The sequence below is a fragment of the Bos grunniens genome, chromosome 14 (assembly GCF_055505025.1).
Source record: "Bos grunniens cultivar Pamir isolate PY7600 chromosome 14, Bosgru_T2T1.0, whole genome shotgun sequence".
NCBI classification, from domain to species: domain Eukaryota; kingdom Metazoa; phylum Chordata; class Mammalia; order Artiodactyla; family Bovidae; genus Bos; species Bos grunniens.
This window is the reverse complement of record NC_141178.1, coordinates 38,536,753-38,562,833: the sequence shown is the minus strand read 5'-3', so window position 1 is coordinate 38,562,833 and position 26,081 is coordinate 38,536,753. Positions and strand designations below refer to the sequence as shown.

Genomic DNA, 26,081 nt, shown 5'->3' with positions numbered 1-26,081 from the left:
GAGAGAAAAGGAGTGGTGAAAACAAGGACGATGGAAAGAGATAGCCTTGATGTGTATCTATTCTCCATCTAGGCCCTTGACCTAGTTGGAAGGCCCCACTGGAGAAAGAAGTTGAGCTGGAAGCTGAAAGAACCCTTCTTTAGGTGATTTTCAGAGAATCTTGCCATAAGTTTTCAGGCCTGAGTGACAGAGAGGTGCCCTGAAATCAGCAAGAGGCCATGCTTGCCCTTCCCCCGCCCCTCCCCAACCCAGGACCCAGCAGTGACATGACATCTCATGCACTGTGGTTCTGGGAAGGTCTTGACATGGCCTTTCTTTGTCCCACACTGGGGAGCAGCAAAGGCAGGTATGACATCCTGAAGCAACAGCAGGAGCAGGGAAATGTGGGTAGATTTGAATGGACGTGCCTGAGGCATCACTCTGAAGGCTCCTGGAAATAACCGGGGGAGATTTGGGAGGAGCGGTAGCATCCTAGCATCACACCAGGGATGCCAAGAGCCACAGTCATTTGAAGTTAATATTAGTAGGGCCTCAAATGGATATTCAGGCTTGGGAGGTGTGTGGACAGTGAGTCGGCTGCTTTGGTTCAGCTGGCCCTGAGGTCTGGCTACCCGCTGGTTACAATACACACCCACTGACCTTTCTGACCACTCACCAGCTTTTCATTCTGTCATTTTCCCATGTAAGCTACTTTGTAAAAATCCACTAAAAACTGAAGTATAGTTGATGTATAATATTATATAAGTTAAGGTACACATAGACTACTTTGATCTGGCCTTATGGATCCGTGTGTATTTTCTTCAGAGTCAAACTGATGCATGAAATATTCATTCCTTGATGAAGAAAACCAAACTGTCTGATATTATTTTAAATACCACTGTAATTTCTAGACTTTGTTACAGGACTAATTTTCCTTTAATTTTCTTTTTTATAAAAAAAAAAAAAAAAGAATTTCTTTTTAGGTGAGAGTTTGGGAAGCAGTTTGCTAAACTAAACTGAAATTTCCTTATCAAAGAAATACCTTTAGGAAGCCAACATATGTTCCTAAGGGACATTTGATAATGAGTGAAGAGTGTTTTAAAGGAAGAAATAGAGAAACTGCTATAGAAACACAGATATCTGTGTGAGTCTGATGCAAAAAATTAGAGATTATTTTATTATAATTAAACTTAAACTGGGTTGGGGGAAGTTCCATTTTAACACTCTTTACAAATCCACAATTTCAGTCCTACCACCTAGGGAATGTTATTAACAGATTGCTCATACCCAGATAACACAGGGGGTTATCTGCCCCCAGGAGGTGACCTAAGAGGATTGACTGTTTCTCTCTCTCTCTCTCTCTCTCTCTCGGTTTTATTATCTTTGTCCCTGTCTTTAGGCAGCAGCAAATTTCCTGATGACACCTGCAGTGGTGAAGCCGGCTTTGAGAAACCGTTAATTCTTCTCCATCTGCTTAGATCGATGGCTCAGGCAACCCTGAGCATCACGATCTTGTGCACAGCAAAGCCATCTTCCTCTTGAAATATAGTGCAAAAATCTGGGACAACATCAACATGGAAAATACTTTTATTCTGTGTGTGTGTGTGTGCGTGCGTGTGCGCACTCTGTCGTGTCCAACTCTTTACAACTGCATGGACTGTAGCCTGCCAGTCTATATGTGGAATTCTCCAAGCAAGGATACTGGGTTGCCATTTCCTACTCTAGGGGTCTTCCCGACCCAGGGATTGAACCAGCGTCTCTTGTGTCTTCTGCATTGGTAGGCGGATTCTTTTACCACTGAACTACCGGGAAGCCCTATTCTCTTTATAAGCAGTGGCACATTATCATACTTGTTAATAAAGTCACATTTCTTTCAGATATTATAACTTAAAATTTATAGCCTTCTTTCAAATATATTAATACAATTTCTCACCCCTAAATGGTGAAGTCCTAAGTCTTTCTCAAGGTCACCAATTAGAAGCAGAAATGGAATTCAGACTCAGGATTTTGTGCTCCTTGATTGTCCCCCTCCTCCCTTAGTTTGGGGACATTGGTAAATGATTAAAGGGGTGATGTTTTCTATAATACTTTTAATGCTTCAACACTGTTATTTTGCTTTTATAGAAAGGATTACAGAGAAAAATATTTCTCTTTTGATGTACAGTACAATGGTATGCTACCAGTGCGTGAATTGCTCTATTTCCCTGAATAATAGCTCTCTTTCTTAAACTGGCAAAGCAAGTCTGTGTCTCTATAAACCACCCTACAAATTCATCCAAAAATCTAGTTGCTGAAGAGCCTATATAAAGCAGAAAGCTAGGATCTGACAATTTAGGATAAAGAATATTGAGAGAAAAGTAAATAGTTGCCTTTAATTAATCCAAACCCTCCCTTATTAGTTTTAAAGAGAATGGTAATAATAGGCTATCAGCAGTAACCTTACTGAATGACTCTTCTGAGGTTGCGTGTGGCACTCAGCCTGACACTGATCTGCTGTCATTTAATGCTCACAATAACCCCATGACGTTAGTACTATTTTAGCCCCATTTTACTAGTGAGGAACTGAGGTTTATAGAGCTTGTGCAACTTGTCCAGGTTTTACAGCAAGCAAGAAAGCAGCTGAGTGGTATTTAAAACATACCATTGCTTTTTACTCTTCTAACTTGAGGAAACCTCATTTCTGGAAAAAGAAATTTTTTCCACACACACATAAACAAATTTAGCCAACACAGAAATGAGTTGAAGAAACCAAGAGACCTATGTAACCGATTTCAGCTTCACTTATTGGAACCTGGCTTCAATGGAGACTTATTAATCTTGTCAGTTTCCTTGGAAAATTAATTTGCTTTGCAGCAAAGCCTTAGGACTATGTATATTAAATATTGCAATTAAGCTAGACCTAGTCTACATTTAGCCGGGCACAAATTGTATAATTTAGAGGGAAAAAACAGTAAGTTAAGATGAAGCAACATGAAACATTTTTCATTTAAAGAAAAGCTAACAGCTCAATATATTATTTTTTTCTAGCTATGGGGGCTTGACCCTTTGGGGATGTTGAAAGGAAAGGAATAATGGAATTGATTGAAGAAAGGGAAAAACAGCAACGTGAAAATGGTTGTGGCAGATTAGATGGCATTATAATGCCTGTCATGACTTCCTCTTGCCAAAATGAAATTCATTAAAGAAAACTCTTAACTAAATTAAAACTCTTCTCACCAATATCCTCCCCTCCAGATGTGAACAGCAAACTGTGCCTGGTTAACAGGACTGTGGGTAATTCGTGAAAATATTTCATAACATTTTAATAAGAGGAAGACAAGAAACACTGAGAAACATTTTATTTACTTTTAACCCCAAATGAGGAAGACAGCTGACTGACTGATGACTTCTTACATCAGGAATCCATAAGGAGACAGGGAGATGTTGTCTTCATGAGAGGCGATTGCTCAGCTGCAGTCATTCGGTTCCAGTGCCATGCTGTGGTTGTTGCCTGACTTACACACGGGATGAAAAGATGGTTTTGAGAGTGGCAGTGAGGAGGAGCAGTTGGCTCAGGGAGCATCAATTCTTTGGGTGAATTGTGTTCTTTTCTGGACTTCACCAGGATCATCTATACTCTGGGAAACAGCAACAACTCCTCCTGTGGGCATTTCAGTTTATGGAACATGGTAGAAAACAGAACTGTCCATGTCAAACAAAATATACTTCCAGTTCTCTTTTATTATTATTTTAAATATTTGTTTATTTAGCTGTGCTGGGTCTTACCTGTGGCATGTAGTATCTAGTTCTCCGCTCAGGGATCGAATCTGAGCTTTCTGCATGGGGACCACGGAGTCTTAGCTACTGGACCACCAGGGAAGTCCCTGTTTTCCTGTTTTTTTGAGAGAGCTCTCAAAAACTTCCTGGGTGGCTCAGATGGTAAAGAATCTACCTGCAATGTGGGATACCCAGGTTCAATCTTTGAGTCGGGAAGATCCTCTGGAGAAAGGAATTGGCAACCCACTCCAGTATTCTTGCCTGGAGAATCCCATGGACAGAGGAGCCTGGCGGACTACGGTCCATGGGGCTGCAAAGATTGGACATGACTGAGAGACTGACACCTTCACTCAAAGGGCACGTTGGATTGTTGGAGCTGCGAAATGATGCAGCTCCCGCCCAGGGTGGCAGGTGCAGTTCTGCTCCTGGAAGAAGATGGTGTAGGTCACTCATCTTGTGTTTCATTTAACTCTGAGAGGGTAGTTTAGAGTTCCTCCCTCTGTCACCTAAATCCCAGGGAATCAGAGTGTCGAAGTGAATCAAGGTACCATTTATTTCTTTGAATCTTGAAGAATTTTTAAAAATTAATTAATTGAATTTTCCTTCTACTTTTACTGAGTTGACATTCAGCACTGTATATGTTTAAGGTGTACAGCATAGCGAATTGACTTACGAGTGTGTGAGTGTGTGTGTGCACATGTTAAGTCTCTTCAGTCATGTCTGACTCTTTGCGACCTTATGGACTCTAGCCCACCAGACTCCTCTGTCCATGGGATTCTCCAGGCTTGGATACTGGAGTGGATTACTATGCCCTCCTCCAGAGGATCTTCCCAACCCAGGGATCAAACCTGCATCTTTTATGTCTCCTGTGTTGGCAGGCAGGTTCTTTACCACTAGCGCCACCTGGGAAGCTTGATCTGACTTACAGACATCATGAAATGATTATCACAGTAAGTTTAGTGAATATCTACCATCTCATCTCATCTCATGGCTGTGAAATTAAGGAAGAAAAAAATATTTTCCTTCTATTGGGAACACTCAGGATCTACTCTCTTAACAATCTTCATGTATAACATACAGCAGTGTTAATTATATTTATCCTGTTGTACATTACATCCTAGAACTTATTTATAACTGGAAGTTTGCACCTTTTGACTGCCTTCACCCAGCCCTCTCCTTTCACCAGGTCTCTGGCCTCTGGTAACCATAAATCTGATCTCTTTTCTTATGAGTTTGTTTGTTTGTTTTTGAAGCGTAATTGACCTACAATATCATGTTAGTTGTTGTTGACCATCTTTTCATGTGCCTGTTGGCCATATTTGCTTGAATCTATTACTAGATCATGAGCTCCTTAAAAGCAGGGACACAACTTGTTTAATTATATTCTCAACTTCCAGTTTAGTGCTGGCTCATAACGGGAACATAATAAATATTTTGAATGAATGAATAAGTTTAGATCTGACTGTAAAATGGAGTTCAGTTCAGTTCAGTCGCTCGGTTGTATCTGACTCTTTGCGACCCCATGGACTGCAGCACGCCAGGCTTCCCTGTCCATCACCAACTCCCGGAGTTTACTCAAACTCATGTCCATCAGGTTGGTGATGCCATCCCACCATCTGATCCTCTGTCATCCCCTTCTCCTCCTGGCCTCAATCTTTCCCAGCATCAGGGTCTTTTCTAATGAGTCAGCTCTTCACATCAGGTGGCCAAAGTATTGGAGATTGTTTCAGCATTAGTCCTTCCAATGAATATTCAGGACTGATTTCTTTTAGGATTGACTAGTTTGATCTCCTTGCAGTCCAAGGGATTCTCAAGAGTCTTCTCCAACGTTCAAAAGCTCAAAAGCATCAAAAGTAAAGCGGAGGAGGCCACTTTTTTCACTATCTTGGAGGATGCTGCACTCAGGCAGGAGGAAGGGGTGTGCCTCTTGCAAGGATAGAGTCTCACCCTTAGGAGACAAGTGTGTCCCACATTTGTAGGAGGGGGAACGGAGGTGTGGAAAGGGCTGCTTTGCTCACCCTGTTCAAGAGCTTAGAAAAGGAGATACTTGTGGTTTTAAGTTTATCCTAAAGCCAACCTGGGGCTGAAACTCCCATTTGGAATTAACTATTTTTACTGAACTTTAGAAGCTACTAGGAATATTTTTCTTAAGATACAGATTTCTACTCAAGACTAATTAAGTCAAAAGCTGGGATGGTGATACCAAAGGGAATGAAAACTTCAGAAAGTCTCTAATGTGTAGCCAGAGTTGGGCCATAGTTCCAGTCCAGTGGTTTTGAGCTCTGTGGGTGTTAGAATCACTGGTGAATGTTCAAAATGTGTAGCTGCTTGGCCCCACTTCCAGATGTGGGATTCAGGAGGTCTACTGGGCTCACACTTCTATATTGACACAGGGTTTGGAAAAACATCAAGGGCTGAGAGAACTCCTTGGCTGATGGTTTCACTGTTCTAAGAACAGTCTGAGGTGCTTGTTGGGAACACAGATTCTGGGTCCTCTAGCACCTACTGTCTTGACTCTAACAGAGGGGCATGGGTCTTGCTATCTTTAAAGGTGCTCCAGGTGATTCCCAGGATTAGGGAAACATCACTCATTCTGTGTTTCTCAAAGTGTGGCTCCCAGACCAGCAGCATCAGTACCACGTGGGAATTTGTTAGAAATACAGGTTCTGGGGCTCCACTTTACATCCCCCAAATCAGAAACCCTGGGAGGAAAGGCTTCCCCGGTGGTTCAGTCATTGAGAATTAGCCTTGCAATGTGACAGTTTCAATCCCTGACTTTGGAAGATCACATATGCCTTGGGGCAACTAAGCATGAGCTCCACAGCTGCTGAGCCCTGGAGCTGCAAGTTCTGAAACCTTCGAACCCCAGAGCCTGTGCTCCGCTACAAGAGAAGCCACTGTAAGGAGGAAGCCCTGAACAGTAACTAGAGTAGCCCCTTCACTCACTGCAACTAGAGAAAGCCCACTCATAGCCAAAAATAAACAAATATTTTAAAAATATTTGTATGGGGAGGGAGGAGGGAGGAGGGTTCAGGATGGGGAACACATGTATACCTGGGGCAGATTCATTTTGATATTTGGCAAAACTAATACAATTATGTAAAGTTTAAAAATAAAATTTAAAAAAAAAATTAAAAAAAGAAAGAAAGAAAGAAACCCTGTGGGTGGGACCCACCTCTCTGTTATCTCACAAGCCCTGCAGGGGATTCCAGCACTTCTAAAACTTGAGAACTGCTGCTCTAGTTCCTGTTTCTCAAAGTGTGGGACCCAGACAAAGGCATTAGTATTGCCTGGGAACTTGTTAAAAAATGAAGTATCTCAGTGTCCCCGCCCCAGACCAAATGAGTCATAATCTACATTTTAAAAAGATCCCCGGTGACTCCTATGCACATTAAAGTTTGAGAAAGTGAAGTCGCTCAGTCGTGTCCGACTCTTTGTAACCCCAGCGACTGTAACCCACCAGGTTCCTTCGTCCATGGGATTTTCCAGGCAAGAATACTGGAGTGGGTTGCCATTTCCTTCTCCAGGAAGTCTTCCCGACCCAGGGATTGAACCCAGGTCTCCCGCATTGTAGGCAGATGCTTTACCATCTGAGCCAGATAAATATCATTTTGCTGTGGAAATAGAAAAATGTAAGCTCCTTTAATGAGAAGCAGAACCAAAATTAGTAATATGTCTCCCTTTAAGAACAGAAGTGACTTTAAAGAGAAATTAGGAGGCAGATCATTTAGAGCTGTATTAATAATAATAAATAAATCCCAGTTTTGTATTATTAATTGGGTTAAAGAATTCAAGTAAGATTAAATGTAAAGATATTCTAACTCCATCCTGTATTATTCCTTTCCGTAGTGTTTCCTAATTCAATATAGGGGCTATCAAGTTGTTTTACTCCACAGTCTGACTCTATTCCTTTGGAATATAAATTTGTGCTGTGTGTTTGTATACATACACTCATACACATGTATTAATGTATTAGTCAGGGTTCTTCTACAGTTCAAAATCTGTAGGGAAGACTGGCAGCCTAGAAATTTCAGCAAGAATTGACACTGAAGTCTCATCTCCAGTCTGGAGACAGAATTTCTTCCTTTTTGGAGGATGTTATTCTTTTTCCCTTAAGGCCTTAAACTGATTGGATGAGAGAGTAATATAGAGAGAATAATCTATATTAATTAATTAATCTTCACATTGTAGAGACTAATCTATTTTACTCAAAGTTTACTCATGTAAATGTTAATAACATAAAAAATATCTGCATAGAAGCATCCAGATTGGTGTCTGACCAAACTACTGGGTACCGCAGTTGAAGCTGTAGACACATAAAATTAACCATTTATATTCATAAAACCTATCTTTGAAACTTCTAGAAAGTCATAAAATATGGCTAGAATTAGAGCTAGTGATAATTCACTAGCTTTTGTCACTCATTTTAATTGCAATTGAGCTCTGAGTTTTTCTTCTGCCCCCCTCACCCCAACTTTGCATTAAACTTCTGTTCAGACAATATAAACTCTTAGTGCAACCTCTTTGCTGTTACAATGGCTCATACTTTGTTAATAACAAATTTGATTTAAATAAATAATTTATGACAGTTGTAAATTTTTTAAAAATGAAGTCTAGTTGATTTACAAAGTTGTGTTAGTTTCAAGTGTATAGCACAGTGATTAGTCATATATATGTGTGTGTGTGTGTGTATATATTCTTTTTCAGAGACAGTTGTAACTGAAAACAGCCTGTGGATAGTCATTTATTGTCCACATTGCTCTCTTTAGGGGTTTAAGTCAACTTAGCCTGAACCCACTTTTCAATAAAAAGTCCTTCTTACTCTTATTTTAAATTGCCAGTCTAATTGCCTCACTTCTCCATTTGCCTCCACTTTTGTGTCCAGGTGTTTAGTTATGGCCCCAGCTGTGCAGAAAGATAAATTTGGACTAGACAAAGGCAATGAGATAGCCCTCTTGGTGATTGTCATCTATTAATTTTGAGATCTTTTCCCTTAGCATGTTATTTCTTTAATGAGATAAGTGATTTCTATATGAACGCATGGAGGTGATTTTGTATAACAAAGACTCTGAAGATACTGTGGTTCTGCATGGCCCAAAGAAAGAGAGAAGAGAATGTCTGTGTGTAGTCCCGGGCAGCTCCCTGGGTTTGGACTTTGGCTTGTCTGAACTGCTATGCAGGAGAGTCAATCTAGAGGACAATGGAGGTAGGGATGACTGGTACCAAAATCTTGCAAAACTGTTCAAATGACAGCGAGTCCACAGATGCCTTTGGCCACCGTTTAAGGTGAATGACTTCCCTGGTGGCTAAGAGGTTAAAGTGTCTGCCTGCAATGCTGGAGACCCGGGTTTGATCCCTGGGTCAGAAAGATCCCCTGGAAAAGGCAATGGCACCCCACCCCAGTATTCTTGCCTGGAGAATCCCATGGATGGAGGAGCCTGGTATGCTACAGTCCACAGGGTTGCAAAGAGTCGGACACGACTGAGAGATTTCACTTTAAGGTGAATGATGGTTCTAGGTGGGATGCTATGGCAGAAACTCATCTGATAAAGGAACAAGGAGGCTTTGTTGGAAGGTAGCACAGAATTGAAAACCGTCTATGAGGCTGAGGGGGCTTCCCAGGTGGCACTAGTGGTAAAGAATTCACCTGCCAGTGCAGGAGACTGAAGAGACACTGGGTTAGAAAGATGCCCTGGAGGGGGGCATAGCAACCCACTCCAGTATTCTTACCTGGAGAATCCCATGGACAGAGAAGCCCGGCAGGCTACAGTCCATGGAGTCAAAAAGAGTCGGACACAACTAAAGCAGCTTGGCACACAGCATGTATGAGGCTGAGAGCAGCTTCAGGCGCTCGGGGCTGGGTTATCCCTTGTTATCTTCTCAGGCTTTGCTGTAAGGTAAGTGGGGCCTGATGCTGACTGAGCTGAGGTCAGGTGAGTGTCACTCATAATCAAAGAGGGAGCAGGCTTTCTCACCTGCCTCAGCAGAAAAATCTCTGTCGAGGACTTCACTTGGCCCCGGGACTTCACTTGGCCCCGGTTGTGTTCCACGCCCATCCCTGGACCAGTCACTAAGACAGGAAGAGGGTCCTGTGACACTCAAGCTGGGGTCACGTGTGTACATTCTTGAGGAAGGGGGTTCGGGTTTGTTTCTAGGGAAAGTGGAGACAAAGTGGGCTGGGCAGATAGAAACAAAAGCTATTGGGGTTAACCAAGAATTAATTTACTTATTCATGGATTTTAATAGCTCTGTTGGAAGCCCCTTCTGTGAGAAAGATCTCCTGCTCGTCTGTAAAGGGGTTTTCAGCGTTTTGTTGTGTGCTTCCCAAGGTAGCCATTTTCTTCCATGGAGGGTTTTCATGTTCCATCTCATATTTATTTATTTTCTTTGGGGAACTCTTGCTATGATAACAAGATGTTTTATTTTGTATACATTGAAGTTCTATTTGGTGATGGTATTGCATTTATCTTATATGTGATATAATAGTTATTTTAACAGTTTTGTAAGTAGATACTCTTGTACTTTACTTAACTAACCCTGTTGGACACCTATATTATCTTTACTTTTTCCTCTTATAAATGTGGCAGGATGGAGTTATCTTTCACCTTCAAACCCATCTTTCCTTTCTCTCATCATCTTTTGTGAGAGAAGATATTTTGCAGACAGAGTAGAGAGAGGTTCTGTTGAATAATACTTCAGAATTTTGCTAGGGGAGGTGGTCAATGTGAGGAAGAAAAAGATTTGTTTTTCCAGTAGATGTTCTACTCTAAAGAATATTAAAGTCCATAACTTCTCCCAAGAAGCATGATGAGAACCTCCTGCAACTCCTCAGGTTGGAGAAACTAAGGACTTTGTGGAAAATGCAAGAAGGAGCAAGTATGATGAGGGGAAAAAAAGGAAATTAAAAAAAATTTTTTTAGCTTTTTATTTTATATTGGAGTACAGCTGATTAACAGTGTTGTGATAGTTTCAGGTGGACAGCAAATGGACTCAGCCACATATATGCACATATCCATTCTTCCCCAAACTCCCTTCTCATCCAGGTTGCCACATAACATTGAGCAGAGTTCTCTGTGCTATAAAGTAGGTACTTGATGGCTATCCATTTTAAGTATAGCAAAGGTGTAAATGTTGATCCCAAACTCCCTAACATCCCTTTACCCCTTCCTTCCTAAAAAGGGGAAAATGTCTAAAAAGATAAAGAAGTGGGGAGAACATAGAAAAAAGAGGGTCCTGAAAACTTATCCATGGAAAAATCTGGAGGGATAGTAAGGGTTATATAAGTTATAAACAATAGAAATCAACTATGGATAACTTGAGCATTGGAGAGGTATGGATAAGTCACGGGATTTAAAAATAAATTCATGAACTAGACTCAGAGAGGGCACTTATGAGAGCAGCTCTACCCTGGGCTATACAGTAGGTTCTCGTTGGTTACCAAGTTTGTATACAGTAATGTGCAAAGTAGTGTCATTTCCCCTGGAGAAGGAAATGACAACCCACTTCAGTATTCTTGCCTGGGAAATCCTATGGACCAAGGAGCCTGGTGGACTACAGTCCATGGGGTTGCAAAGAGTCGGACACAACTGAACGACTGAGCACATACACATATGTGAAAAAACTGTACATTTAAAGAGAAAAAGCATGGAACCAAGGAGAAATGTACAATAACTTAGTTTATGTCTTAAAACTGTGAATGCAATCAAATACTTTTATACAAGAGTGATAATGTATTTGATAGCTATAGGTGGAAAGATTCTACCTTTTCAAAATAGTGAAGATAGTACAAGATATTATAAATATGACAGTTTTAAAAAGAAAAATAACCTTACTATATGTAAGAAAAAGAATACATGATCTCTTTGAAATAAAAATATGTATTCAGTGGTTTTACTCTATAATTGAAGCTGTTTAAAACAATAACCATTAAATTGAAGAAGAAGAAAAAAAAAAAGAGCAGCTCCAGAGACCTAGGGAGCAGGAACCCACGAACAGTCTTCTGGGATAGACTCAAGGATAAATTAACTTCAGTTACTGGCTTACCTGGGTTTGGTCCAAGGATTCTTGGAAAGTCACACCGAGTCTCGGCACAGTGGTGGGAGGGTATTTCTCAAAGCAAATTCAAAGTGTTGGTACCAGAAGGAAGGGGCATGGATGTTGTCCAGGCAAAAACAACAGTCGAGGAAAAACAAACCCTGAGCAGGGTGCTCGTGCCTCACTTCTCCTTTGATTTTGCCTATAAAAGCACAGATCACTCTCCCAGAAAGACATTCCTTTACTTCCTACTTCTATGCCTAAAATTGTTTCAATTGGCAATTTGGGCCTTTCTTGCCCTTGAGCCCTAATGGAAAATTGCTGATGGGACCCGCTCTGTCAATGCCCACATGCCTTGGGGAGACAGATTCAGAGATGGTTATATATATATATTATATATATAATATATATATATTTTTAGTGAAGTATAGTTGATTTACAATATTGTGTTAATTTATGCTGTATAGCAAAGTGATTCAGTTATACATACATATATATATATATGTTCTTTTTAAAAAAATATTCTTTTCCATTATGGTTTATCATAGGATATTGAGTATAGTTCTCTGTGCTATACAGTAGGAAACTTGTTTATGGGATGGTTCTGTAGCTGAGCATGAGAAGGCATTGAGGAAGCCCTGGACAAGTCTCCCCATGGCAGATCCCAGATGGCCTCAGACTTTCCAAGCTCTTAGAGGTGGGAGGAGGTGCAGGTAGGCCTAACAGCCTGGTTTCTGATCTCCAAGGCCAGCATTTTTACTTTGATGTGCCTGGTTGTGATGGGTAATTTTATGTGTCAATTTGACTTGGCCTTGGGATATCGAGATAACTGATTAAATATTACTCTTGGTGCCTATGAGAATGTTTAGGCTCCCCAGGTGGTGGTAGGGGTAAAGAACCGGCCTGCCAATGCAGGAGACAAAAGAGACATGGGATCTGTCTCTGGGTTGGGAATATCCCCTGGGAGAGGACATGGAAACCCACACCAGTATGTTTGCTTGGAGAATCCCATGGACAGGAGCCTAGTGAGCTACAGTCCATAGGGTTACAAAGAGTCGGACATAACTGAAGCGACCTAGCATGCATGCACGTGAGGGTATTTCCAAGAGAAATACATGAGTTGGTGGACTAAGTAAAGCAGATGGCTCTCCCCAGTGTGTGGGGGCATCATCTAATCTCCTGGGGGCCTGAAGAGAATGAAAAGGCAGGGGAAGTTTGAATTTGTCTCTCTGCTTGACTGCTGAGCTGGAACATTGATCTGGGACCTCCTGGTTCTCAGGCCTTCAGACCTGGACTGGAATCTACACCACTGGTTCTGGCTGTAAGGCTTTCCAACCACACCGTCAGCTTTCTTGGGTCTCCAGGAAGACGGTGTGGGACTTCTTAGCCTCTGTAATATTATGAGCCAATATCTCATAATAAATAAAAAATATAATCTCCCACTGATTCTATTTCTCTTGAATACTCTGATAAGTACACTAGTCGTTACAACTTCAGACAGAAGGTTGTGCTCCATGGATGTGTTTTTGCAGAATTTGAGAATCTCTGTGATAAGTAAAAGAATAATTAAATCAAATAGTTGGAAGGAAAAATATTATTGATGGTAAGGGGGAAAGAATGGGACAGAAACATTTCAAGGGAAATCTTAGATTTAGAGTGTGGCTATTGATGGGACATAGGAGTTGGTGATGGACAGGGAGGCCTGGCGTGCTGCAGTTCATGGGGTCGCAAAGAGTCGGACATGACTGAGTGACTGATCTGATCCTATCTGATCTGAAGGCAAGATGCTGCAGGCAAAAAAATGAAGCTCTTTATAACTTAAAAAAATGTTTATTTATTTTAAAAAATTATTTATTTCTTTATAATTTTAGCTGTGCTGTGTCTTCGTTGCTACGTGTAAGCAGGGGCCACTCCCTGGTTGTGGTGCGTGGGTTTCTCATTGCGGTGGCTTCTCTTGTTGCAGAGTACAGGCTCTAGACATTCGGGTTTCAGTAGTTGCAGCACGCAGGCACTAGAGCAAGGGCTGTTGCCCCTTGGCATGTGGGATATTCTTGGATCAGGGATGGAACCGGTGTCCCTTGCATTGCAAGGCAGATTCTTAACCACTGGATTACCAGGGAAGCCCGATGGACCTCTTTAATCCAGAGGCAGATTGATATAAGCACAAGATAGAAATGAGTGTCCACAAATCTAAAAATAAATGATACAAATGAACTTATAAAGCAGTAAGAAACTCACAGACTTAGAGAAAGAATTTATGGCTGCCAGGGGGATGAGATAGTTAGGGAGCTTGGGAAGGTCATATACACACTGCTATATTCAAAATGGATAAACAAGGACCTATTGTATAGCATGAGGAACTCTGCTCAATGTTATATGCCAGCTTGGATGGGAGGCAGGTTTCGGGGAGAGTGGATACCTGTATATGTATGGCTGAGTCTTTTTGCTGTTCATCTGCAACTACCACAATATTGTTAATCAGCTATACCCCAATACAAAATAAAAAGTTTAAAGTTTGAAAAAAAAAATCAGTGTTCACAGAGAAAGTTCACTTTTTGATACATATTTTGTCCCCCCAAAATCCATAAAACACTCTATTGTAGTTCAGAAACAAAGAGTAGGGGTTAACTATAAACACAGATCCTAATAGAAGTGAGGACCAAGAATCAGGCAAAGGCAGGCTCAGGCTAAGTGTCTGCATACTCCAGACTCAGGTCATTTCAGGGTGAAACAGCGGGGAAAGACAGATGAATGGGATGTTGTCTAGAAAACAAAGGGGAGAGATTTAAAGGACTATAGCCTGTTGGTTTAGAATCTACATAAAAGACAATTAGATGATGTGGCTATCAGACACAGCCAGAAACTACAGTTGCACCTGTTCTTTAGTTTTACAAACTTGTTTAAAAATGGTATACTGAAAGAGTACAATAATAAAAAAAATTAGCGCTCTCTGTTACAATTCCTTAAATTAAATTTAAACTCTGAAGTTCTCAAGTTCTGAAAACTAAGGTTAAAATTTTGTTTTCAGTTTTCATAGAAAGAGAAAAGCACACAGGTGATTTGGAACAGCTGAAGGGGTGTACTAGCCTAACCGTGCAGCCACAGAGACCACATAAGAGCCAGGACTACAAAGGATTAGAAAACTTTAGATGTGGATGGTATGTAAAAATCACAGAATCTACTCTGAACTGACCTAAAGTTTTTTTTTTTTTTAAACTTTACTTATTATCCATTTGGCTGTGCTGGGTCTTAGCTGCGGCATGTGGGATCTATCTAGTTCCCTGACCAGGGATTGGACCTGAGCCCCCTGCACTGGGAGTGCAGAGTCTTAGCCACAGAACTACCAGGGAAGTCCTATTTTAAAAAATTTTTTTCCCATTTAGTATGGTAATTTTTTCTGCTGCAGAATTAAAAAATTTTTTTTATTGCAGCATACTTGATTTATAATTTGTGTTAGTTTCAGGTGGATAGCAAAGTCATTCAGTTATACATCTATATATTGTTTTTCAGATTCTTTGATAGGTCATTACAAAATATTGAGGATAGCTCTCTGTCCTTTTTGGTTGCCTATTCTATACAGTGCTGTGTACATGTTAATCCCAAACTCCTAACTTATCCCTTCCTTGTCTTTCCCCTTCGGTAGCCATAAGCTTCTTTTCTGTGTCTGCTGATTACAGGCAGCTTTTTGGTTCTCCTTTCACATACACTCTAGTGCCCAGGACTTAGGAAATAGTCATTCTGGATACTTCTTAACGTTTTCTCTTCCTGATCCTTAATTTTGGCATACAGCAGATGTTTCCATTATCCCAGAGTAGTGTCCTATGATAGGATGGGAATGGAACAAGTGCCTAATAGGATGAGCAAAAAAGAGTGAGGGTAACTTGCTTGCCACGTCTTGATCTTTCCCCACTTGCCTTCTTTTATGATTCTACTTCTTGAGTCTTCGTTTAGAGTTCAGTGGAAAACTCCCAAGTGAGAAGAAGAATTCTTTCCCATCCAGAACTTTTTCCCATCCAGAAATAGTAAACCACTTTCTATCTGTGTTATTAGTACAACTTCGGCATCCCCCATCACACAAGCTCCCTACCCACGCCTCCAAGGATTCTTCTTTGCACCTGGAAATTGTTACTTGCCTGAGCCTTGAAGTGTTCTTCTCCCTAACATGACCTTGTTTGTGAGTACTCTAGTATAAGATATGTCCATATATTAAAATATATAAAGTATATGAAAGTGAAGTCGCTCAGTCGTGTCCGACTCTTTGTGACCCCATGGACTGTAGCCTAACAGGCTCCTCCTTTCTTGGGATTTTCCAGGCAAGAATACTGGAGTGGGTTGCCATTTCCGTCTCCAGCAGATCTTCCCAACCCAGGGACTGAACCCGGGTCTCCTGCATTGTAGGCAGATGCTGTACGATATGAGCCACCAGAGAAGTCCATAAAGTATATAACGCAAGTATAATTAATTTGCCCACAATATATTGAGTGAGATCATGAAAATAACACATTTCCTGGCATTCTACTAAGATTCCATACTTGCATCATCAGGATGACCATGTTGTTGATGATGACAGTAGTTATGATCTAAAAGCCAGAATCTCCAGTCAGCCTTGTCATTGTCCCACTTTCATTTCCCTTACTGGTGACCCTGACCTCATCTTGTACTTCTGATGCTTGTTGTTTGGGTGAAAGCAAATGAGGTTTTCCCATTTTCTTGGAACCTCAGGGATCCGGCTGAGTTCCAGCCTTTCTAGGTCTTCCTCTGGATTGTATCCTCATCCAGGGAAATGGCTTGGACAAAATCATCCCAGGATTGATGATTTGGAGCAGCACAAATTGAGAGGTAGAAAAGCCTCTCTGATTTATCCCAGAAGAGTGGTTATATTCTCTCTTCATACATCGTAACACTACTTACCTCTTTTTTACTGATGGTTCATTAGCATCCACATGGAACCCCAAAATACACAAACATCACTATAGCCAAGGCCACCACATATCTTGCCTTGTTGTTCTTAAGAGCTCTTATCTCTGCTTATTTTTTACTATGTGTCATTTATGGGTTGTCTGTCCTCCCAGAATAATATAAGCTTTGTTTTATTTATCATCATATTGCTGGCACTAAAACTATATCTGGTACAAAATCTACTACTCAACCCAAATTTGTTGAATAAATTAGTGAAGAAACCCCACATTAGTTCATTAATTAATTAATGAGATTCATGCCACAGTCTGTGATTACCTCCTTGCTTATTTATCTGGTATCTTGTTTATTGCCTAGGTAAGTGAGAAATAAAGCTTTGTGGCGAGGGGGTGGGAGGGGGTTGTTAAGCCACTGATTTTTAGAGTTTTTCTTTTTAGGACTTACTGTAACTTTAACCAAGATTATCCCGACTAACACATATATAAAGCCAGAGCTTGAAATTTGTTCTTTGGCCATGGAATTGAACAAATTTAATTGATATAAACTAGGATTTAGGCCTATGGTTTTTACCTAATGGTTTTATTTTCTTTTTTGTTATTAGAATACTCATCCTGCACTCCTGGCCTAAAAGCAAAAGATATAAACCCTGAAAATGTTCTGAATATAAATTAGATTTCTTCAGATATTTGCTGAGCTTGAAATGAAATATTTCAGTTTAGTATGCTATCTAGATTGTTTCTATTGTAAATTTGAATTTCACCTAACCCATAGTTGTTTATAATTTCTAAATGGGAACAATTAATTCCCTTAGAGCTGGAGTAAGAAACAAATATTTGTGCTCTTGATGGGGGGGATCTTATTTTTAGGCTGACAGATGCAGTGATGGTAAATTTGAGGAAGAGAGAGTGCTGGAGTGAAGTATGTGTTTCAGATTTTCCCAAGCTTTCTAGGCTCATGGTTATAGTCAGCTCAGTTATTTATTCTTAGGCCAAAAATGTATAAGGTTTTAGATTACTAAGTAGTTAGATCCAAAGTAATTTACTGACTGTAATTTGTATGTGTTAGTCGCTCAGTCGTGTCCGACTCTTTGTGACCCCACAGACTGTAGCTCGCTGGGCTCCTCTGTCCATGGGATTCTCCAGGCAAGAGTACTGGAGTGGGTTGCCGCCTCCTTCTCCAGGGGATCTTCCCGACTCAGGGATCGAATCCAGGTCTCCTGCCTTGCAGGCAGATTCTTTACCTTGTATGGCACCCTACAAGTGTTCTTGTGTTTTCCTCAAAAGTTTAAAATGTCCTGCGGGATTCATCTGATTCACTGTGGTGACCCGGGGTTCCTCAGCACAGTTTGGGAATTCTAGATCTCTGACTTGAGATCTAGAATTTGATCTAGATCTCAAACTTGAGATCAAATTCTACATCTCTGAACTTGAGATCTAGGTGGAAGGATTTGAGGAGCACTATATTTGGAGAAGGAAATGGCAACCCACTCTAGTATTTTTGCCTGGAGAATCCCAGGGACAGAGGAGCCTAGTGGTCTGCTGTCTATGGGGTCACACAGAGTCGGACATGACTGAAGTGACTTAGCAGTAGCATATTTGGAGAAGATCTTTTGGGAAGTTCCTAGCTCTGCGTGAGCTTCTGTTTTGTTTCGAGAAGTCTATATTTTATTTATTTAAGTAATTTTTTTAAAGCTTTAATTCACTCAAAATTCTTCAGTTTGTGGTGGCTCAGATGGTAAAGAATCTGCCTGCAATGCAGGAGACCCCGGTTCGATCCCTGAGTTGGGAAGATCCCCTGAGAAGGGAACGGCTACCCACTCTATAATCTTGCTTGGAGAATTCCATGGACAAAGGAGCCTGGTGAGCTACAGTTCATGGGGTTGAAACGAGTCAGACACAACTGAGAGACTAACACACACACACGCACACACACACACACACATACACACACACACCAGGGTGGAGTAGGGTGGGGGCTGGGAGTCTGGGGGACAGGCAGTCGTGGGGACAGGGTTGGGGCGAGGCTGAGGCTGCCCCATTCCCACCCCTCACCGCCCCCCGTCATTCTTCTGCTCTCTCATCTCCACGTCAGCCGGCTATTTTCCTGCAGCCACTGCGGCCTGGGCCTTTTGCTCTCCTCCTCGGCCAGCCTCTCAGACACGCTGGCAAAGAGCTTCGTCTCCCCTCCAGCTGCCTGTGGATCTGCTGCAGACACATGGCCAGCTGAACCTTGGCCGACTTGTTGCTGGGTAGAGCTGCAGGCCCTTCTGCAAGTCAGCCCGTGTGTTCGCCGCCAGGTGGGCCTCTCCCTGGTGGACAAGGCCCTTCTCATTGTTGCTGTCTACTTCCTGGGCCTTGTTACTGTTTTCAGTGGCAGCTGAGAAGACTTGCAGCTTCAGATGACACACAGCCAAGCTGAGGTGGGAGGCCGGATGAAGGGCCTGCACCTTCCTGTGCGTCCTCATCAGAGAAGCTCCACTTTTATTCCAGCCAGGACACAATCTTCTTTTTTTTTAAAAAAAAAATTTAGTTATTTATTATGGCTGTGCTGCGTCTTCCCTGCTGTGTGCAGGCTTCCTCTAGTTGCAGGGAATGGGGGCCACTCTCTAGTTGCGGGGCACAGGCTTCTCACTGCAGTGGCCTCTCCTTGTGGCAGAGCACAGGCTCTGGGGTGCTCGGGCTTTGGCAGTTGGGGTGCGCGGGCTAAGCTGCCCCATGGTATATGGGATCTTCCGGCACCAGGGATTAAACCAGTGCCTGCGTTGCAAGGCAGGTTCTCAACCACAACCACCAGAGAAGCCCCAGGACACAGTCTTCTTGCACTGCAGCGCAGCTTGCTTGTACTTGCCTTCCTTGAAGAGCACAGTGCCTCGCTCCTTCACTACGGTCCTCTGCTCCAGGGTCTCAGAACTCATCGCCCCGGACTTGTTGGCCCTCTCAAAAATTCTTGTGCTATATTTCGTACATCAGCTCAGCATTTGGTGGGATCTGGAACTTCTCCTTCCCAGCATTGCTGAAAGCATACAGGTGTTAAGATACACAATGGAATGTTCTCTTTTATCCACACACTGAATGGCTTTCTCCAGCCCACAGGGCAAGATGCATGCTTTCTCCCTCACCAGCTTCAAAGCTGAGCTCTCGTGGGTCAAAGATCTGGTCCTCGAAGTATCCTTCCAGTGCAACTTCCAGGGTGGCGCTGTCGCTGGCTTGGCATAGCCCTCCCCATCGCCTCCGTATTCTCCTGATGATCCCTTGTCTTCTTCGTCTGTCAGGTCCTCTTCCTTGAACTCCAACAACTCCACCTCAAACACAAGTGTGGCTTTGGGAGGGATCCTGGGAGGGCTGCCCGCTGAGCCCTAGGCATGCTCTGGCTTGCAGGTGATGTGGCACACTTCGCCTGCCTTCATGGTTGCTACAGCAACATCCCAAGCCTTGATGACCTTCCCTCTCCCCAGGTCAAAGGAGACCCTGTCCTTGCGGTCCAGGCTGGAGTGGAACTTGGTGCCATCAAGCAGCCAGCCCCTGTAGTGGACAGAGACTCGGTCCCCGATCATTGGCATTTCCATGCCAGGGCCTTCTTGCTTGATGAACTCAAGCATACCCTCATCCTGCTTAGGGCTGAGGTCCACTCCCTCAAGGGGCTGCAGTGCCAACTGCTCCCTGCTCTTGGCCGCCTTCATCTCCTTGGTGGCCATCACACTGTTTCTCAGGCAGCGGTCACCAGTGGCTGGCTGGGGCTTGTGCCTTATTTATTTATTTTTAAAAATATTTATTTATTTTTTTGGCTGCTCCAGGTTTTAGTTGCAGATGTGCCATCTTCCACTGCAGCATGCAGGATCTTTAGTTGGTCGTGTGAACTGAAAGAGTTTGAAACCAAGGATCAAACCAGGGTCCTCTGCTTTGGGAGTACAGCATCTTAAGCACTGGACCACCAGGTAAGTCCTTACATTTCATCTTATTTATTTTAAAAAGTTTTCATTTTACATTGGAGGATAGTTGATTAACAGTGAAAAAGTGTTATTTTTAGGTGTACAGCAAAGTGATTCAGTTACACAGATACATGTATTTATTCTTTTTCAAGTTCTCTTCCCTTTCAGTTTATTACAAAATATTGAGCAGAGTTCCCTGTACTATATGAGCTTATTATTATTATTATTATTTTTTTTTTTGTAGAGAAATCTGAGTATCTATGGACAACGTATCCAAGGGGAGTAACTTGAGCTTCCAGTGAAATTTGGAGCATTGTTGCCATCGCTCTGAATATTCACATTTCACTGAAAGAAGTCACCAGCATAGATGACACCAGGTGAGGTCAGCAGACAAAAGACTAAAGTGGGTGAGCTCGTTGCTGGTGCTTTCAGCCTTTGTTCTCTTGGCTTCCAGAGTCCATGCTCTTGTGGATTTCCTGTGACCTGCTCTGGATAATCCTTCCCACCTTCTTTGATCAACTAATCCTTGCTATGGAGCTTTTAATTGTTGACATTCTTCGCGTCTTGGTCTTAGATTTCAATTATAGTCTATGAGCAGATGGCTCTCGAAACCTTTAATTTTTTTTTCCTTCCTGTTGGTGTTTTCCTTTTAAAATCACCCCAGTCCTTTAGTAAAAGAAAATCAACCTTGACAGCCATATGCAGAGACCTTGGGGAGATAGAAAGGCAGGGAAGTCTAGGGATCCCTCCATCTAGCCCCACAGAGAGACATGGAATCCTATGAAGGGAACTCAGATGTGGAGGTTCAGGGGTCCCCAGCTGTTCAGTAAGGACCCGATGGAGGAGACATATGACACCCACACACAGAGTCTGGGGACCTGAGTCCAGAGACATTCAAGAGGCAAAGCTTCCACTTTTCCATGGTATGCTAGATCAAGGGTTCTTCACTCTGGATAAACAACAGAATCACCTGGGAGAATTGCTAAAATGCCAGAGTCCCACCCTGACCAATAAAGTCAGATTTAGGAAGATAGGCCTGGGTATCAGGGATTTTAAAAAGCTCCTGAAGGGATTTCAATGAGTTGTCAGGGTTGAGAACCACTTTGTAAAGGAGGCTGACTTGAGAAACAGGTGGAGATGTGATGGAGGAGAGTGAATGTACACTTCTCCTGGCCCACCAGCAGGTTCAGAGGAGAGGGGCCTGGGTCTGTGGGCAAACCACCATGTGAAGCATAGCAATTAATCTACCATGAAGGACTATACAGCCAAACTATGGAGAAGGGCCACATCTTGATGACATCCCTGAAGTTAACACTGCGTTTGAGAATTTCAGTTTTATTTCTCATGCTTCCCTGGTGACTCAGTTGGTAAAGAACCTGCCTGCCAATGAAGGAGATGCAGGTTAGATCCCTGGGTCGGGAAGATCCCCTGGAGAAGGAAATGGTCACCCATTCAGTACTCTTGTCTGGGGAATCCCATGGACAGGGGAGCCTGATGTATTTCAGTCCATAGGGTGGCAAGTGTTGGACGTAACTTAGCGACAAAACCACCACCACCACCACTTTCTCTGTTTACTTAAGCCCAAATCCCCACGGACAGAGGAGCCTGACAGGTTACAGTCCATGGGGTTGGACATGACCGAACAACTACGCACAGCACATAAAGAGACTGTTACTCTCTACCTCCCCCTCCTCTGCCAACAATCTTCAAGGTACAGTCACACTTTATTTTTCGGCTGTGATGGGTCTTTGTTGCTGTGCTTGCAGGCTTTCTCTACTTGTGGTGAGAGAGGGCTATTCTTGACTTTTGGTGCTTGGGCTTCTCATTGTGGTGACTTCTCCTGTTGTAGAACTCTGGGCTCTAGGTGCTTGGGCTTCAGTAGTTGAAGCTCCTGGGCTTAGTTGCTCTGTGGAATGTGAGATCTTTCCGGACCAGGGATCAAACCCATGTTTCCTGCATTGACAGGTGGCTTCTTAACCGCTGGACTACCAGGGAAGTCCCACATTTGCATTTAGACCTTCCGTAAAGGTCTTTGCTTTTGCTTTGGTCAGTAGAGACTACTCATTGTGTCCTAATATTTGTTCTCCCTTTCTTCCAGCGCATAGCTTTCCAGCTGAACTTCCCAGAGAAATAAAGACTACAATTCTTAGCCTCCATTGTAGCTATGGCCATACTAAGTTTTGGCCAGTAGGATGCAGCAGGATAACGTGATTTTATCCAGAATCCTTAAAAGATAGCAAGAACGACCGTTTTCTCCATCCTTTCTCCATTTTGCTATCTGAAACATAAATGTTTCCATTTTTGACTTGACCATGAGGCTGTATCTTAGGAATGGGACAGATGGGGAATTCCAGGGAGTGGAGCTACCCCATTGACTCTGGCCTGACACTTCCAGAGTTCATTTGTGTGAATGAGAAATATCAAATTTCTCTCTTATTAAGCCAATGCTATTTTGGGTTTTCTGTCACTCAAAGCTGAATCTAATCCTAACTAATATACCCTATTAAGTTTCACCTTGAGATATTTGGACCATCACTTTGTGTCTTTGGGTACTAATGTCATCATTCAACATCTCTATGCCATCCAGCTCTCTATCATCAGTTAATGAGATGGGTGTGCCTTCTGCGCTTCCACGATCATTAATAAAAATAGGATCAGGAGAGGGTCAAGGACAGCAGTCTCCAGGCTACTCTGGAGAGCTCTCTCTGTCCTGGTGATCTAGCCACCTTCTCTTTGGACACAGATGTGAGGTGGTTCGAGGGGAAGCTGAGGGGTGTCATCCACAGATCAGTGGGTCTCAAGATTTAGTGTGTAGCAGGACCACCTTGTTAAAGCACAGATTACCGGGCTTCAGCCCCAGAGTTTCTGATTCAGGATGTCTGGAATATGACCCAAGTATTATTTTTTAAATCTATTTTGTTGAAGTATAGCTGATTTACAATGTTGTATTAATTTCTGCTGTACAGCAAAGTGAGTCATATATATATGTATAATACACACACATATTCTTTTTCATATTCTTTTCCACTATGATTTATTACAGGATATTGAAGAGCTGATTCATTGGGAAAGACCCTGATGCTGGGAAGATTGAGGGCAGGAGGAGAAGGGGGTGACAGAGGATGAGATGATTGGATGGCGTCACTGACTCAATGGACGTGAGTTTGAGCAAACTCCAGGAGACAGTGAAGGACAGGGAACCTTGGTGTGCTGCAGTCCATGGGGTCACAAAGAGCTGGAGATGACTTAGCGACTGAACAACAACAATTGAAAATAGTTCCCTGTGCTATACTGTAGGACCTTGTTGTTTACCCACTTTATATGTAATAGTTTGCATCTGTTAATCCCAGACTACCAGTCCAGCTCTCTCACCACCCCCCCCAAATATTTGTGTTTCTAACAAATCCCAGGTGATGCTGATACTGATGTTCCAGGGACCATACTTTGAGAACCATCATCCTAACGTATCATCTTTCAGTTGGAAGGTGATTTATGAAAGAGAAAGAATATTTAAAAGTTGTCTGGGGATGGGAAGCAAGTCTTTGAGGGGACAAAAGCGGTGGGCTGCAGAATATCATGGAAGGTTGGACTCTGATAGGACCAGAGCACTATCTTGTGGCTTCCAAGAAGACCAGCAAGACAGGGAGCAGGTGAAGGCAGACTGGTCCATTTGCTTTGAGGAGGCTGTAGGAGCTTCTGTCTACTGTCTTTTAATTTCTCAGTGAAGAATATACAAGGGCATTAACTGAGGTGAGGGACATGAGCTGAGTAAGAAATTTTGAAATACTTTTGGCATATCCAATATCCCAGGGGAGTGTAATATGTACCAGGAAATGATAGGAAGACACAAGCAGGGTTGATATCTGTTTACCGAGCTCATTAACTAGTGTTTTGTCTTAGCATATTACTGAGAACATCTAAATGTTAAACCTTAAGCAGTTCCATGGAAGATATGGTACTTAATTCACCAAGATATCTCCAGACCCAGAAAAGTGCTTAGTGAACGTTCAGTTCAGGTTTAACAGTAAACAAACAGGTGAAATTCAATTTGTAGTTAAGATCATACCCTTGGGAAAAAATGACACAAATGACAGTTCAGTAGTTTTTCAATTAATTATTTAGGCTGCACTGATGTTGCTTTCTCTAGTTGTGGTGAGCAAGGGTTACTCCTTGCTGAGGTACATGGGCTTCTCATTGCAGTGGCTACTCTTGTTGAGGAGCACAGGCTCTGGGCATGCGGGCTTGAGTAGTCGCAGCCGTGGGCTCTACATCATGGGTTCAGTGGTTTTGGCCCAGAGGCTTCATTGCTACGTGGTATATGGGATCTCCCTGGACCAGGGATTAAACCTGGTCCCCTGCATTTGGCAAATTCTTACCCACTGCACCACCAAGGAGGTCCTCATTAGTTTTTACATGGATATATTTTTTGTTACTTTTAATGAATATTCTGTTTCATGGCCAGGCATTATATAATGTGTGATTGTCTTGATAGAAATAATACTTTGCACATTGTTGGAGTCTCACACCTTTAAAAAAAAAAAAAGAAAGAAAGACTACAAGTGTACAACTGCCAAATCCTGAAATGCAGTTTTCTTTCTAGAGTTACAAGAAATTCCAACAGGTTCTGCCACATAGAAGCACATTCTAGCTTACTTCTGACACGCATGAGCAGTTAGAATCATAATTCACTAGGCTTCTCTCTGGGGACATGAGAAGTCAGGCAATAAATCTAGGGACATTTGGAATAGCTTCACACTAGAGATGGAGACTGGCTTCAGATTGCCACTCGTTCTGAGAGCAAGAAATTAAGACCAGTAGAAATCCAGAGGACAGCTCTGTCACTAGACTGGGTCCTCAGAGAAGAGGGTGGTGACCCACTGTCGTAATTTGCCTGGGTCTCGGGAAATGCCTGGGATGTGGAGTTTTCAGTGCTAAACCTCTGATAGTCTAGGACAAACCAGGCCAAATTGATCACCCTAGCAGGGGCTGACCATTTTGGGGAAAATTTCCCAATATAGCTAGTACTCCAGACTGGTGTTTTGATGTATGGTAGCTTATTTAGCTTCAGGAGTGTGTGACTGGCGTAGTGTAGTCACACAGAGCCCCACTCTCAGAAGGGCCCATGCTTGGTACACTAAGTCCCCTACATACCAACCTTCAAGTTGCTTACTTTCAAAGACGGGAATGTGTGTTCCATTGAAGTCAGGTGTGAGTGAAATTGCAGCTTGCCCTCCATCTCATTTTGCTGACGACCCTGCAGTCCTACCATCTCTCACCTCCACTCTCTCCTCCAGCCAGTAACTCGTCTTGCCTCTTCACTCAATGGCAGCCCTGTATGCCAGCTGCGGTACTGAACTACTGAACTTTTAAGGTACTGTGATGCAAGATTTAAAATGCTATCTTTATTTTTTGTGTGTGTTTTATGTTTGTTTTTATGCATAATTTGTGTGAAAAGAATTATAAACCA

At 42.5% G+C, this 26,081-nt stretch overlaps 2 long non-coding RNA genes and 1 pseudogene across 3 annotated transcripts in view; 2 read left to right on the top strand and 1 right to left on the bottom strand.

Annotated features, from left to right (window-relative positions):
* On the top strand, window positions 1-1,872 carry LOC147359295 (uncharacterized). The gene is made up of 2 exons (XR_015140690.1): window positions 1-143; window positions 1,379-1,872. It is a non-coding gene; the product is annotated as an uncharacterized LOC147359295 (long non-coding RNA).
* Window positions 1,873-9,268: 7,396 nt separating this feature from the next.
* LOC147359294 (peptidyl-prolyl cis-trans isomerase FKBP4-like) lies at window positions 9,269-23,661 on the bottom strand (annotated as a pseudogene). The gene is made up of 2 exons (XR_015140688.1): window positions 19,496-23,661; window positions 9,269-19,187 (listed from the first exon to the last, which is right to left on the bottom strand). The product of XR_015140688.1 is annotated as a peptidyl-prolyl cis-trans isomerase FKBP4-like (transcript).
* Window positions 23,662-25,428: 1,767 nt separating this feature from the next.
* The window catches only part of LOC147359293 (uncharacterized), a 42,942-nt gene continuing 42,289 nt past the window's right edge, over window positions 25,429-26,081 (top strand). Inside the window, exon 1 of the long non-coding RNA XR_015140689.1 lies at window positions 25,429-25,985. This is a non-coding gene — a long non-coding RNA (uncharacterized LOC147359293). The remainder of the gene's footprint in view (window positions 25,986-26,081) is intronic.